Source organism: Humulus lupulus, chromosome 4, assembly GCF_963169125.1.
Source record: "Humulus lupulus chromosome 4, drHumLupu1.1, whole genome shotgun sequence".
NCBI classification, from domain to species: domain Eukaryota; kingdom Viridiplantae; phylum Streptophyta; class Magnoliopsida; order Rosales; family Cannabaceae; genus Humulus; species Humulus lupulus.
Window position 1 is genome coordinate 131,205,089 of NC_084796.1, and position 15,091 is coordinate 131,220,179.

Here is a 15,091-nt window from a genome sequence, read left to right on the forward strand (position 1 = left end):
TTTAGGGTTGTGAAATTTATGTTGAATTTGGATAATAATGTATATGGTTTGAATGAATGGATATATTTTTATATAAATGCATGATGAGTTTGAATGTTAAACCTTGCTATTTGATTCTATGTATATTTGGCTATGGCATGCTTTAGGCTTAGGGTTTCTTTATTTTATTTTGAGCATGAAAGAGTTGTGGAAATATTGTTATAATAGGAGCATGTTAGGGTGATAACTTCATTTTAGTGTTATTTTATAATGTATTTTTGTGGTAATCTTGAGTTTTTATGTGTTTTGTGCAAGATTACACTTTTCTTTGTCTTTGTTGTAGGTTAGTGCGATGACTCACAAGAAAAATGTAAAAAGAAGTGAAAATGGTGGAAAAATGAGGCTCTTGGCAATTTTTGGACTCAAAATGATGCTAAGGATGATTAAAAGATGAGTTTTTATGAAGAGATGAGTTGAAATAAGTAATCTGAGAAAAAAAAAATGGAATTAGAGTCGCGACTTGGGCTTATAAGTTGGGACTCAAGGCAAATTCAGAGACGCATAGCTGCTGGATAGAATTAGTGTTGCGACTTAGGCTTATAAGTCATGGCTCAAGAGGAAGTCAGAGGCTCAGAAAAAGGGGAAAAATGTACAAGGGCCGCAACTTGATGATGCATGAGTCGCGGCGCTTGAAGACTATCAAAGCAGCGAAATGGCTAAAAATCAAACACGAGCCACGACCCAGAGAAGGCCAAGTCGCAACCCGCATAGGAAAAAAACACAACCTTTATTATTTTTTTTACTATAAATTTGTATTTACGGTTTAATTAAGTCAGGAGGTCAGTTTTTAATTATGTTTTTAGAGACTGATTGTGATTCTTAGGCTAGTTATTCTGTAGTTTTATATTTTTCTTTCTTCATAAAGTTTATGAATCTTATGTTTTTTTAATTATTTTGTTGATTTAGTCATGTTTGATATGAACTAAACAATTTTTATCTAGGGTTTAATGTAGTAACTTGGATTTCTATCTAATTTAATTATGATGTTCTATTGATTTTTCTTCTCTATTATAATCTATATAATGTGTGTTTAATGCTTGTAAATACTTGATCACTATTTGCTTGATTTTATGATTTTGATTCAAAATTCAAAAGATGAGTATTGAATATGTTATCATTATATAGACATAGGTTACATTTTGGACGAAAGTACATGTATGACTTGTGTAGTAATTAGGTTTCCATGCTTAATGTCTTCTATATGCTTAAGTTTATCACAGAGATGTAGAAAACCTGCATATAGGTTGTGATCTTATATCATGAAAAAGAATAGGAATCAATTTATGTTAACCTACTATTAGAATAAGAAATTTAAAACTGATTAATAAAATTAGTAGAATGAAAAGTTAATGAAATTAACACCCTAGGTCTTTTTAATAGTGATTTTAAATCTTTTAATTAATTGTTTTTGTTCACAATTATTTTCAATTTTTAAATTAAATTCAAAAATCAAAATTTTAGTTGCCAAATAGAAATTAAAAGAACAATTGTTGGTAATTGGAAAACAGTCTTCATGGGAACGATACTATACTTATCATATATTACTTGAATCGATTGCGTGCACTTGCGTTTATATATATTTTCGCGATCAAGTTTTTAGCACCGTTACTGGGGACTGAATTTCCAATATCATAGTTAATTGTTATTTGTTCTAATTTGGTTTTTATTTTATTTTATTAGTGTCTAACATTTATTCAGATCAAGGTTGTATTGTGTTTTAGGAATTCTTTGTATATGCGAGGAAGTAGACAAAAGGAGATCCTGCCAATAAACCTTGAACTTGAGAGAACGTGAAGACAGAATATAAAGATAAAGAAAAGGCTGGAGTTTGCCATGGCTGAAAATGCAAATAATGTTGTCAACAACAATGCCAATATGGGTAATGCAGCTGAAGCTAATCCACCATTAAGGAATTATGTACTCCCTACTGTTACGGGGATACATTCAAGCATTCATCCTCCCACTGTTGAGGCAAATAATTTTGAGATAAAACCCTCAATTATTCAGAAGGTGCAAAACTGTGTACAATTTTGGAAGTTACCAAATGAGGATCCAAATCTACATATCACAAACTTTTTGGAGTTATGTGCGACATTTAAAATGAATTGGGTGAGTAAGGATGTTGTACGATTGAGACTATTCTCATTTTCACTACGGGACATAGCTAAGAGTTGGTTGAGTTCTTTAGAAGCAAACTCTATACTTACTTGGGAAGATTTGGCTCAGAAGTTTCTTGGTAAATATTTTCCTCCTACCAAGTCAGCATGAATAAGAGGAAAGATTGACAACTTCCATCAATTGGATGGGGAGTCTTTGTATGATGCATGGGAACAATTTAAGGAATTGCAAATGAAGTGCCCACATCATGGATTAGAGAAGTGGTTGCTAGTTCATACTTTTTACAATGGTTTGGGGGGCAATACAAGGACAATTATAGATGGAGCATCGGGATGAGCATTTATGAGAAAAAGCGCTAATGAAGCATATGAGCTATTGGAAGAGACGGCTATGAATAATTATAATTGGCCTACTGAGCGTGAGAATAAGAAAGTAGCAGGAGTCTTAGAAGTTGATCCAATAGCGCTATTGACCGCTCAATTAGCATCTCTAACCAAACATTTGTAGCAAACTAATCTCGCCGCACAAGCAATGCAAGTACAAATTGTCGTGAGTTGTGAGATTTGTGGAGGATCTCATTCTTATGACCAGTGCCTGAGCACAGCTAGTTGCTTAACAGATGTGAACAATATGCCCTTGGAACATGGACAGGTTATAGGTAATTTTTCGAGACCTGCAGCCAACACTTACTCAAATTCCTATACGCCTACTTGGAAAAATGACCCTAATATGTCTTGGAAAAATAATCAAGGGTTACAACCACAATATCCGCAGTACCCACCTCAACAACCCCCTCATCAACAACTTATGGACTACATTCTAGACCACATTATGATCCAAATCCACGCCTATCTCATCCACCACCACATCCTCAAATGACCCCACAAACAATTCAGCTAGACCAATTAAATCAATTCATAACAGAGACAAGGTCTTCAATTAGGAATTTGGAAACACAAATAGGTCAATTGGCTAAAATGTTTTCCAGTAGACATCAAGGGAATTCGCCTAGTTCCACAGAGGTAAATCCTAAAGAGTAGTGTAATGCAATATTCTTGAGGAGTGGGACTAAGTATGATGGACCTACAGTGGATGACAAGGGGAAGAAAACAAAGGATCAACAAGTTATTAGTCCATTACAAGAGGAGGTTACTGAAGACCTTCCAAAAACAAAAAAACCAAAATACATTGAGCCTACACCGAAGATTCCATATCCTCAACGGTTTCGAAAGACTAATCTTGACAAACAATTCTTCAAATTCCTTGAAGTATTTAAGAAACTCCACATTAACATCCCTTTTGCAGAGGCTTTAGAACAAATGCCTAGTTATGTGAAGTTTATGAAAGAGATATTGTCTAATAAGAGAAAATGGAGGATTATGAAACTGTTGCATTAACTGAAGAGTGTAGTGCAATTATTCAAAAGAAGCTTCCTCAAACGTTAAGAGATCCGGGCAGCTTTACTATACCTTGCACCATTGGGAACTTTCATTGTGAGAGACCTTTATGTGATTTAGGTGCAAGCATAAATTTAATGTCGCTGTCTGTATTCAAAAGACTTGGTTTGGGGGAAGCTAGACCTATTGTTACTCTTCAATTGGTTGATCGTTCATTAACACATCCCAGAGGTATTATAGAGGATGCTATAGTAAAGGTAGATAAGTTCATTTTCCCAGCAGATTTCATTGTATTAGATATGGAGGAAGATGAGTACGTGCCTATTATATTAGGACGACCATTTTTGGCCATGGGGAAGGCGTTGATAGACGTTCAGAAAGGAAAATTAAGGCATAGAGTATAAGGAGATGAGGTTGTTTTTAATGTGTTCAAAGCTTTGAAATATCCTTCAGCTAGTGACAGTTGCTTTTGTGTTAGTATATTGGAGGAACCAAGTAAAGGGGTCCAGTCTATTAAGGATCCATTGGAGTTTAGTTTGATAGCAAGTCCTAAAGAGTGTGTTGGTACTGAAGCCAGTGAGTATGTTAAGTGGTTGAGTTCATCAGGGAAAATATATAAAAAGAAATATGAGGAATTAGCGCAAGTGCCTGAGAGACCTCTTCCATCCATTGAGAAGCCACTAGCTCTTGAGTTAAAAACCTTACCTGAACATCTTAAATATGCTTATTTGGGTAAGAACGACACTCTCCCAGTTATTATTTCAGCTTCTTTATCTGAGGCTGAAGAAGAGAAGCTTCTTAGGGTATTAAGGGCTCACATACTAGCAATTGGATGGACTTTGGCCGATATTAAGGGTATTAGTCCTTCAACAGTGATGTACCGTATATTAATGGAGGAGGATAGTAAGCCTAGTATTTATGCTCAAAGGAGGCTCAATCCTTCAATGAAAGAAGTGGTAAGGAAAGAAATTCTTAAAGGGTTGGATGCAGGGGTAATTTACCCAATATCTGATAGTGCTTGGGTTAGTCCTGTCCAGGTCGTTCCAAAGAAAGGTGGCATGACAGTGGTTAAAAAAAATAATAATGAACTTATTCCAACTCGTACGGTGACAGGTTGGAGAATTTGTATTGATTACTTTAAACTAAATAAAGCCACCAGGAAAGACCATTTTCCTTTACCTTTTGTCGATCAAATGCTAGATAGATTGGCAAGCCATCCTTATTACTGTTTCTTCGATGGATATTCAGGATACCATCAAATTCCTATAGCACCTGAGGATCAAGAAAAGACTACCTTCACATGCCCTTATGGGACATTTGTCTTTTAGAGGATGCCATTTGGGTTATGTAATGCTCCTGCCACCTTTCAAAGATGTATGATGTCAATCTTTCCGAACATGGTGGAAAAAGGTATTAAAATTTGTATGGATGACTTTTCAGTCTTTGGGCCCTCTTTTGATGGATGTTTATGTAATTTGGAAAAGGTTTTGAAAAGATGTGAGGAGTCAAACTTAATATTAAACTGGGAGAAATGTCACTATATGGTGACATAAAGAATAGTCTTAGGCCACAAAGATTTCATGTCATGGAATTGAGGTAGACAGGACCAAGATATCAACAATAGAAAATTTACCCCCTCCAGTGTCTGTTAAAGGGGTTCAAACCTTCTTGGGCCATGTTGGATTTTATAGGAGGCTCATAAAAGATTTTTAAAAAATTTCAAAGCCTTTATCGACCTTACTTATAAATGGTGTGGTATTTGATTTTGATTCTAATTGTTTAAAGGCGTTTAACACACTGAAGGAAAAATTAGTAACAACTCCAATTATTGAATCACCAAATTGGGAAATTCCTTTTGAAATAATGTGTGACGCTAGTGATTATGTAGCAGGAGCGGTTCTTGGAAAACGAGTTGACTAGGTATTTCAAACAATTTATTATGCTAGTCGAACCTTGAATGATGCTCAATTAAATTATGCAACTACTGAGAAGGAATTACTTGCAATAGTATTTGCATTTGACAAGTTTAGGCCATATTTAATTGTTAATAAGGTGATAGTTTACACAGATCATTTAGTTATTAAGTATCTTATGACTAAAAATGATGCTAAACCTCGCCTGATTCGATGGGTCTTATTATTGGAAGAGTTTGATATGGAAATTTGAGAAAAGAAGGGGACAAAAGATCTAGTTGCTGATCATTTATCTAGATTGGAAAAAGAAGAAGAGCATAGTGCGAAAGAGGAGCCAGTTGAAGAAAATTTTCCAGATGTACAATTATTTCAATTGAATGTGAAGAGAAGATACCATGGTTTGTAGATTATGTTAACTATTTGGTAGCTAAAGTTGTGCCTCCGTACATGTCAAGGCAGCAACTAAAAATGTTCTATTCGTAAGTGAAGCATTATGTTTACCGAGTTTTTCGGAAACGAATAACTAACAGAATAATAAAAAGATAAGAACTGTAGAAATACTGAAATGTAACTAAACAAACAGTGTTTTTACGTGGTTCAGGCGTTAACAAGCCCTAGTCCACGAGTCGATGTTATTATACTTGGAAAAGATTACAGTAAGATGGCTGGTGCATAAGAACTTCACACACTCACAATGTTTCTCTCGGGTTCTCTTGAAGAAGATGAAGCTAGAGAGATGTTGGTAGAGTTTTTGCTATCTGATCTCTCCCCCCTTTCTTGTAAAAGGAAGGAGTCTTTATAGCTAGGGTTTCGGATTAGGGTTTTTCTCTACGTACATGAGTCTTAATTACACCAGCCATAAATAGGGGATACAATTACTGTAGTAGCATGGCTACCAGACTCTATGTGGGTATATTTACGTGAAAGTATGGGGAACACACAAAGTCAGCCGTCTTTTCCAAGTTGTCAGCGGAACAGTAGGCGAAAAGGTACCCTTAGGCGTGCTGGGATGTGTGCGGCTTTGACCTGACGGGCGTGTCAGGCGGGATCCTGTGTCAGACGGATATCATTCCAAATATGCCTTCTCCCGGACTCGACCGTTCGGTTTTGTTCTGTGCGGGGCACGGAACTGTTTCCGCGGAGACCACTCGAAGAGCCTCTCCTGGAAGGGGCCTCCCCGAGGGGTATCCTTCGGGAGTCCGGGAGAGTTGACGAGCTTCCGTGTTGTGCTTGTTTGGAAGATTAATCCGGATACTAGACAGGAGAGGCGAAGCCTTTCTGTCCATCCGCGAGCTCTGGTCACCCTCCGTGAAAGACATCGATAATTCTGCTTCCCCGAGGTCATCAATCTAAACGCTATCCGGAAATCTGGATAACATTTACCCCCCAAGGTCGCGGAGCTTTGAGAGATCCGGGAGCTTGTACAATCGGTTTCTTAGACTAGGCGAGGGGGCACCTTCTGTGTTCCCGGAAGGGTTCCTTTTTCCCGCCTGAGTATTAGTATGAAAGAGAAAAAGGAATTTCTTCTGTTTGAGATCAAGTACTCAAGTGCTGCAAGGATCACGTGTCATTCTGGGAATGGTTCTGCGACCAAGACGTGTGCGTGAGGCGACTGGTTGAGGATGCGTGCGTCAGTCATCTGACTATTTGACGGTTTTTAATGGTACTCAGGGCCCGAGGTGGTGTAATGATGGGAAATAAATACTTTATTCCCATCCGAGGAGTCATAAATAGGATCGTCGCTTCCTCTCCAGCCGTTGGATCCGACGCACATGGAATGGGAAGATCAGGACCGTCCACTCGAGGAATTCGAAACGGCTTCTTCCCTGCTATAAAAACGAGGGAAAGGACCTTTCTTCCTCTTTACGCTTTCAGATTCTCCATCTTTAGGATTTTCAGATTTCCAAACCTTCGAACTCTCAGGCTTCCCAGCTTACGTTCCTCCGAACTTGCCATTTCTTTTGGTAAGTATCTGGAAACTTATATTTTTGATTTGGCAGTGGGTTTATTCCCCGAAGTTCCTGGTTTGAATCGCCGTTCATCTTTGCAGCTTTTACTTCTCGCGATCGTGCTGTGCAGTGATCCAGTTACTCCTTCAACCTCCACCTACCCGAATATCAGTAAGTATTTCTACTTTGCTCTTTCCTCCCAAACCTTAGGTTGTTGGTAGTTGTTAGAGTAGAGGTTTCTGCCATTATTGCTTATGTGCATGTGTGAATAGGGCTTTGGTAGGCATGTGATTGATTGTGAGTCGATAAGTAGCCTTTTCTGCGTGTTTTGGCGATTTGCGTTTGGAAAGTCGTCCCTTGTTTTGCTGTTTTAGGGCATAAGCATGAACGCCTTTAGGGTGTCTTTCTCTGGAAAAACACTTCTTTTGGTGGGCTTAGGCTCGGGGTCTGAGTCTGGTTCCTTGCTGTCCTTCGGGTGGCATGGTGCCAATCCCTCGGCAAGCTCGGTGGGAGCCTCTCCAAGCAGTTTTCGGGGAGGGTCTCCCCGACGCCTTTGATACCACTAGGGTATGACAAGGGTGCTGACTGCTTAGAGTGTTTTCTTCTTTCTTTTCTTTTGTCCAGTGACGAACATCTCGAAGGAACAACTCCTTGCTGCGGGGGAGGCTGAATCTGCCCAAGAGAAGGGCTCTCCTATCGCTGGTGGAAAGGGGAAAGGAAAGGCGAAAGCGGTCGCGGCTAGCCCACCAACCTCCAATAGTTCCATCTGGGAGATGGACCAAAAACCGAACCTTTTTAGGAATTATGGCATGCTGGAGCTGTATTCCTCTGAGGCAGGCCTGAAGAACATCCCAGGTCTGATGTGGCACCGTCTGTCGGTGCTGGGCGAGTCAGCTAGCCAGAGCCACGAGGGCTTTGGTGCCTGGAGCTGGGCACACATAGTGTGCGGAGCGCACTTTCCCCTAAGGAGTTACTTCGCCAATTTCTGTGTGAAGGCGGGGATTGCCCCCTTCCAGTTAATTCCTCCCAGCTACAAGCTCTTAGCGGGGTGGTTTATCTTTTGCAAGTCCCGGAGACTGGAAGCTCCTACCCCGGAGGAGGTGCTGTACTTTTATGGGTTGAAGTCTCAGCCTATGAGGGGTCACTCAGACAAGGTGGGGTTTTACAGGCTAGAAAGGCACCCGGATGTGATGTGCCCCACTTGTCATACCGCGAGGGTTCCAGACCTCCGGGAATACTGGTTCCTGACGACTGGCTTCCCGCTGAAGAGGGTGCCAGCTCTATCTTTGGACTTCAAAATCCCTGGTAAGTGTTTCCTCTTTTCCTTTTCAACTTTGTTTCTTTGTGTTTGATTTGCCTTTTGGGAGGATCTCTAACGCTTGTATTTGATTTTTGCAGAAGTCGTTCCGCGGACACCTCGCTGCGCGGAGATGATAAGGAGGTCCAAGTTCTACGAAGGGCTTTCCGAGGAAGAGTTGAGAGTGGAGGGACTTGTGACCTCCGAATCGTTGAGGGAGTATGGGTTACTCGCCTCCTTCCAAAATATCGAGCCAGTAAGTGGTAGGGGGCAGACTCAGGTGTCGGCTGACATCCGGGAGCAGATTGCCCTGGAGCTGTCTAAGGTGATCACCCAAGCCGCTCGGGACGAAAATACTCTATCTCCTAGTTGGGCGGAGAGGTTCCCCGACCCCCAGCCGGAGGGAGAGGAGATCGAGGCTCGCCACGCCGCGGCTTACCCTAATGAAGGGGCTCCGGGGGCTAGTTCCTCCGGGAGAGGTAAGACTAGTTTTCGATTGATCCACACCCCCAGCCTGTCTGAAGTTACCCAAACCTCTCAGATGGGGTTTGATCCTCGTTTCCTTAGGCTAGATCCGCGTAGGATACCTTTCGACAGGTACTGTGATAGGGTAGATGAGCTCCTCTGGTGTCTGAGTGATGGTAGTCTGCCAGAAGGTGTCATCATGGTTGACCCTTCTTCTCTCAGCATGTTCTTCCCGGACTTCAAGGAGTACGGGAGCTTCCTGGAGCAGGAAGCGATGTTTTGTTTTGCTCGGGGAAGGCCATCCACGTTTCTCGTGCATGGTCGTCCCTTTCAAACTTTTCTTTTTCTTGTTTCTTGTTCCCTGCTGGCGGGCTTGCTTATACTTTTATGTTGCTGATTGTCTTGTCTTCCGCTTATCTTCTTTCTCATTTCTTGTTGGTTCGTTAACCTTGCTTTGTACGTTTCTTGCAGAGTATCCCGAAGCCAAGATGTTGGGGAAGGTTACTTTGCTTATTAAGAAGGCTGCCACCAGCCAAGACCCGCCCACGGGGAAAGGACGGAAGACCAAGGCTGGTAGGGGAGGTAAGGCTGCCTCCCCCAAGAAGACAAGTGGCGAGGCGCAAGCGTCTCCGAGGGTAGAGAAGTCCCCTGCTGAAGGGCCTTCCGAGACTATGATGGTCTCGAGTAGCAGTAGCGACGGGGAAGGGCTTGTGTTCCCCGTGAGGACAACTGGGGTGAGCAAGCGTCCCGGAGAAGATGCTGAGGGTGCTAAGAACAAACGCCTTAGACACTCTTCTCCCGGTCGAAGGCAACAACAACAGCAACGACAGCAATCACAACTACAACAACAGCAGCAACAGGAACAAGAGAGACAATCACCAACACCGCAGCAGCAGCAACAGCAACATCCAAACCAGCAGCAGCAACAAGGGCAATTACTTCTGCTACCGCAGCAGCAAAAGCAACAGACCGGGGCCTTAATACCCCGGCTGCCTCCTCCTCCAGCCCAAAGGGGGTCCACCCTTCCGGGGTCTCCGTCTTCTCAGACAACCAATCTTCCCCTGCCTGGTCTGAAGTTCCACTTTCCGCGGAAGCCGACCAGTTTTCCCGCTGCCCTCCTGGAGGGTGTAAGACGGGCCGATAGTTTTTTGAAGAGGCGGCTAGAGGCGGAGAAGGCCGTTACTCAGGGAAGGGCAGATAACTTGTCTGCCGTGAAGAGGGCTGAGCTGGCCGAGGGGGTGAGATCTCCTCACCCGGCCGGAGCGGTTCTGGATGGTCCAGCCTTGGAGAAGAGGCTGGTGCCTAGGCTCGGACGTGCATTGGCGCCGTTCGGAGCTGAGATGATGGAGGACATGGCCCTGAGCTTATGCGAGCTCAATTCTGAGAAATGGGCCATCAGCAGCAGCAAGGATCCGCTGTTGCTGACACACGCTGTGAAGCAGCAACTGTCCGGGGTAAGCCGTCAGTTGTTATTTTTTTTTTTGGGACCACCTGTCTTTTGGTCCTGCTTTAGCTCATTCTGTTGTCTTTCCTTGCAGGCCTCTATGATCGCGGAACGCTCGTTCCGGGAGGTTGGTGCAGCTCTGGTTCAGCTGGAGGAGAGCCAACTGGCTCGCCAGGCCTTGGAAGCGGAGAAACAGAAACTGACCCAACAGGCCTTGGGGGCTTCGGAGAAGATTGATCAGGCCCGGCGCACGGCTGAAGAAGAGGCGGAGAAGAAATATCTTGCCAAATATCAAGAGTACCGGGCCAAGGCAGAGAATGAGTTTAGACAGCGGTCGGATGGGATTAAGACCGAAAGCTCCAAGCTCCGGGAAGAGCTGTCCCAAGCCAAGGTGGAGAAAGATACCCTGGAAGCCCGCTTGCAATCAAAGAACGATCTCCTCCTTAAGCGGCAAGAGGAATATTCCACTCTTCAGAGTAAGCTGCACGACGAGGAGCAACTCCATAAGAGGAGCAGGGATCTCGTGTCTATGCTTCAGTTGGGGCTCGCCGAGAAGGATAAAGAGATCGGGGCTTTGCAATTCACTGCCAGGGGGCATGTGACCGAGAAGCAATCCGTGCTGAACCAAAATAGGGAGCAGCGCAAGGCGATTGATTCTCTTAAGGGGGAGCGGGATGCCTCCAAGGCCGAAATGGAAAAATTGAGGGCCCAACTAACTGCCGCGGAAGCACAGCTGGCAACCTCCGAGGCGGAGCGGTTGAAGGAGAAGGAGGATGCTGAGGTGATACTGAACAGGACTATTAATATATCGCATGTGGTCCTCATGCATCAACTCTGGAAAGTGAACCCGGAGGTGTTAGGCTATCTGGGAGATGATGCCGAAGCCATGAGGGAGAAGCTACTCGTGTGGGATCAGGGCCCAGAGGCGTACGTCCAAACTTATAACATTAACGAACGTGCTGAAGCTCCTGAGGCGGGAGATCCCGGAGAGGCGGGGACCTCTGAACCTTCTCATGACCAAATCCCTCCTTCCAATGAGCCGACTCCGCCAGCCTCAGCTGAAACAGATGCCCCCGAAGCTGCGGTCGTGGACGCTGTAGTTACCCCCAATGCTTGAAAGGGTTTTATTTTTAATTGTTTTTCATTTTGAGTTTTTCATTGCGGACAATTTTGCCATAATCATAGCATTCTCCTTTCTTTTTCTGCCGAGTTCTTTATTTATCTTTGCGCTTAGGGTAGACATTTATACGGTAGAAACTGTTGTAGGGGCGTATGGGGTTTTGGTTCCAACGGCCAAAACTTATGCACTTCCCAGTTGAAGCTTTAACGGATGATGTCTTTCCCCACGTAGTTTCTAGGTTACGAAGGTTTTCTGGTTCCAACGGCCAGGCTCCTTTCACCGTACTTTATCTTTCCTGAGGCAAATAGCCAATCCCGGGACTTGTAGTTATACTGTTCGCTGGGATTGCTAAGGTGAGTCGTTCCATTGTTTGGAACGGGAGTTCTTTTGGTGAGCGTCGCTAGACTTAAGGTTAGATCTTTGCGAAGCAAAACTAACTGTTGTTGCGAACCTCATGGTGGCTGGCTTCAGGGACCTGGCATGGAGCCCTGCGAGGCTAGATCCGCGCGAAGCAAAGCTTTAGAGCGCTCGCGGATCTTGCCATCTTTTGCCTTGCGGGATCCGGAGCTGGAGCATGCGAAGCAAAGCTTTACAGCGCTCGCGGATCTTGCCATCTTTTGTCTTGCGGGACCCGGAGCTGGAGCTTGCGAAGCAAAGCTCTTCAGCGCTCGCGGATCTTGCCATCTTTTGTCTTGCGGGACCCGGAGCTGGAGCTTGCAAAGCAAAGCTCTTCAGCGCTCGCGGATCTTGCCATCTTTCGCCTTGCGGGACCCGGAGCTGGAGCTTGCGAAGCAAAGCTCTACAGAGCTCGCGGAGAATTCTGCAAAGGACTTGTCAAGGAGCTGGGGGTGTTTTGGCGTAGCTCTATGAACGTGCCTCAACCCCCAGTCCCGTCCATCGCTGGGCTACACAAGAGATAATTCTCATGATACATAATGGCAGGCATTTCTGTGGCAATTTTCACTTAAGCACATAATGCACATATGACACGTAATGCAAGCATGTTCATGGCAACAAATAAACCTAAGCTTAACAATTAGAGCAAAACAATTTAAAAACTTCAAACACAATGCTAGCACATAAGTGGTGTTCTGTGTACGTTTTGTTCAAGGGGCGTATGGCTAAGCCTTAGCCATGTATACCCCCCAAGTGAGCGTGGGGTCCGGACGTCTCCGGACCGCGTGGTCGCTTGTTAAAACGCAGCTTTGAACAAAGTGCAGTAAAAGCGGAGTGAATCCCTCCGTGTTTCATTAAAATGGCCTGCTAGGCGCTAGTTTTACAACAGGGAGGATTATTTCCACATTTTTTACTTTTGTTATTTTCACCAAGGACTTCCGACTGGATGGTCCGGGGCTTACTGGTAGTAACGGCGGAGGTGCTCCGCGTTCCAGGCGCGCGGGACTTTAGATCCGTCGAGTCTCTTTAAGTGATACGTCCCATGGCCCACTTTTTCTTGGACTTCGTAGGGGCCTTCCCAGTTGGGTCCGAGGACTCCTACTCCCGGATCCTGCGTAGCAGGAAATACTCTCCGTAGGACAAGGTCCCCAACTTCGAATGCACGGCTCTGGACTCTCGTGTTAAAGTGTCGGGCTATCTTGCCTTGGTACATTTTTAGTTGGACCTGCGACTGCTCCCGGAGCTCTTCGATCATGTCTAAGGACTCCTGGAGGAGGGCATGGTTCCGGGTAGGATCGTAGGTGTCTTGCCTGTGAGAGGGGATCATAGCTTCTACTGGGATGACGGCCTCGCAACCGAAGGTCATGGAATAAGGCGTGTGCCCCGTCGAAGTTCTCTCTGTTGTGCGATAAGCCCAAAGTACTCGCGGAAGTTCTTCCGGCCAGTGAGCCTTGCAGGCTTGGAGTTTTTTCTTCAACGTGGTCTTTAATATTTTGTTTACAGCTTCCACTTGTCCATTAGCCTGGGGTCTGGCGACTGCGGAAAAGCTTTTGATAATTCCATGCGAAGCACAGAAGTTCGTGAAGTGTTCACTGTCAAACTGCTTTCCGTTGTCGGACACAATTTTCCGTGGAAGCCCAAAACGACACACTATATTCCTGATGACAAAATCCAGTGCTTTTTTAGATGTGACCGTGTTCATAGGTTCAGCTTCAGCCCATTTGGTGAAGTAGTCTACCGCGACTATGGCGTACTTCACTCCACCCTTTCCAGTGGGGAGGGAACCTACTAGGTCAATGCCCCAAACGGCGAACGGCCAGGGGCTGGTCATTAGGGTAATTTCCGTAGGCGGCGCTCGCGGAACCTTGGCATACCTCTGGCACTGCTCACACTTCCTGACATAATCCACACAATCCTTCTTCATGGTTGGCCAGAAGTATCCTTGTCGAAGGATTTTTTTGGAGAGGCTCAGCCCGGAGGTATGATCGCCACAGAAGCCTCCGTGAATCTCATGGATGATGGTGCTGACTTCGGTTCCGGCAACACACCTAAGGAAGGGTATGGACAACCCCCTGCGGTAAAGCTTTCCATCCATAACCACGTATCGGGGAGCTTGATACTGGAGCTTCCTTGCGTCAGCTTTATCGGTGGGGAGTTCTCCGGTGGTGAGAAATCTGAGGATGGGTCCTATCCAGGAGTGGGAATGGTCGATGATGGCGTTTATCCTTCGCGTCTCAGTACTGGGGGCTTCTAAGTGCCCGATGGGGACTAAGCCATACTGTTCAATCTCCGGGTCCGTTGCAAGCTTGGCCAGCGTGTCCGCAAGTGAGTTCTGGTTCCGGGGGACCTGGCGGATTTTGTAGCCTTTGAAATGCTGCCATAGGTCGCGGGAGAGAGACACGTAGGCAGCCATCCTTTCGCCTTTCGTCTGGTATTCCCCGGATATTTGGTTTACCACAAGTAGGGAGTCGCTGTACACTTCGATTTTTTGGGCTCCGACTTCTCTGGCCAGTCGTAACCCAGCTAACATGGCTTCGTGTTCTGCCTCGTTGTTGGATGCTGGGAATGCGAAACGGATGGCGCTCTGGAGCTGATGCCCTTGGGGAGATATTAGGATAACCCCCGCTCCAGCTCCTTTTTCATTTGAGGCTCCGTCTACGTAGACCTTCCAGGTGGGAAGTTCCGGGACAGGATCTTCTGGGAGGTCATTCATTCCCGAGCACTCCACAATAAAGTCCGCGAGAGCTTGACCTTTTATGGAAACACGCGGTTGGTAGTGGACGTCGAACTGGCTTAGTTCCATGGCCCACTTAAGCAATCTGCCAGAAGACTCGGGCTTCTGCAGGACTTGTCGGAGAGGGTGGTTGGTGAGTACTTTGATGGTGTGCGCCTGGAAATATGGCCTCAGCTTCCGTGAAGCGATCAGCAAGCAGAGGGAGAGTTTCTCGATCAT

The 15,091-nt window shown here is 45.0% G+C and overlaps 1 non-coding gene across 1 annotated transcript; it reads right to left on the reverse strand.

The window, feature by feature from the left end:
* Window positions 1-2,306: 2,306 nt before the first annotated feature.
* On the reverse strand, window positions 2,307-2,411 carry LOC133833199 (small nucleolar RNA R71). The gene has a single exon (XR_009892593.1). It is a non-coding gene; the product is annotated as a small nucleolar RNA R71 (small nucleolar RNA).
* Window positions 2,412-15,091: the final 12,680 nt, after the last annotated feature.